The following is a 1,822-nucleotide window of genomic DNA, read 5'->3' as shown; positions in this document are numbered from 1 at the left end:
ATGAAAAAGGCAATATTACAACAGACACTACAGAAATACAGAAAATAATTAGAAATTATTTTGAAACCTTATACTCCAATAAAATAGAAGATAGTGAAGGCATCGATAACTTTCTTAAGTTATATGATCTGCCCAGATTGAGTCAGGAGGATATACACAACTTAAACAGACCAGTATCGAGTGAGGAAATAGAAGAAGCCATCAAAAGATTACCAACCAAGAAAATCCCAAGACTGGATGGATATACAGCAGAGTTTTACAAAACCTTTAAAGAAGAACTAATACCAATACTCTTCAATCTATTTCAGGAAATAGAAAAAGAGGGAATACTTCCAAATTCATTCTATGAGGCCAACATCACCCTGATTCCAAAACCAGACAAAGACATTTCAAAGAAAGAAAACTTCAGACCAATATCTCTAATGAATATAGATGCAAAAATCCTCAATAAAATTCTGGCAAATCAGATACAAAAACATATCAAAAAGATAGTGCACCATGATCAAGTGGGATTCATCTCCGGGATTCAAGTCTGGTTCAATATACAGAAATCAATAAATGTAATTCACCACATCAATAGACTTAAAGATAAGAACCATATGATCATCTCAATAGATGCAGAAAAAGCATTTGACAAAATACAGCATCCCTTTATGTTCAAAACATAGAAAAACTAGGGATAACAGGAACTTACCTCAACATTGTAAAAACTACTATGCTAAGCCTCAGGCCAGCATCATTCTAAATGGAGAAAAATTGAAGGCATTCCCTCTAAAATCTGGAACAAGACAGGGATGCCCTCTCTCACCACTTCTATTCACATAGTTTTGGAAGCACTAGCCAGAGCAATTAGACAGATGAAAGAAATTAAAGGTAAAACTATAGGAAAATAAGAACTTTTTAGCACTATTTGCTGATGATATGATCCTATACCTAGCAGACCCAAAAAGTTATACCAAGAAATTTCTAGAACTAGTAAATGAATTCAGCAAAGTGTCAGGATATAAAATCAACACACATAAATCATAGGCATTCCTGTATATCAGTGACAAATCCTCTGAAATGGAAATGACAAAAACTACCCCATTCACAATATCCTTAAAAAAAATAAAATACGTGGGAATTCACTTAACAAAAGAGGTGAAAGACTATACAATGAAAACTACAGAAACCTAAAGAGAGAAATAGAAGACCTTAGAAGATGGAAAGATATACCTTGCTCATGGATAGGCAGAATTAATATTATTAAAATGGCCATATTACCAAAAGTACTTTACAGATTCAATGTGATTCCAATCAAAATCCCAATGGCATTCCTCACAGAAATAGAAAAAGCAATCATGAAATTCATCTGGAAAAAATAAGAGACCCGGAATAGCTAAAGCAATTCTAAGCAGGAAGAGTGAAACAGGTGGTATCACTATACCAGATCTTAAACTATACTACAGAGCAATAGTAACAAAAACAGCATAATACTGGCACCAAAACAGGCTGGTAGACTAATAGTACAGAATAGAGGACACAGAGACCAACCCACAAAATTACAATTACTTTATATTAGACAAAGGCACCAAGAACATGCATTGGAGAAAAGATAGCCTCTTCAACAAATGGTGCTCGGAAAACTGGAAATCCATATGCAACAAAATTAAATTAAACCCCTATCTCTCACCATGCACAAAACTCAACTCAAAATGGATCAAGGACTTAGGAATACAACCAGAGACCCTGTGTCTAATAGAAAGAAAAGTAGGCCCTAATTTCCATCATGTGGGATTAGGCCCCAACTTCCTTAATAAGACTCCTATAGTGCAAGAATTAA

This window comes from Marmota marmota, unplaced genomic scaffold (genome assembly GCF_001458135.2).
Source record: "Marmota marmota marmota unplaced genomic scaffold, marMar, whole genome shotgun sequence".
NCBI lineage: Eukaryota > Metazoa > Chordata > Mammalia > Rodentia > Sciuridae > Marmota > Marmota marmota.
This window is presented reverse-complemented; position numbering follows the sequence as displayed.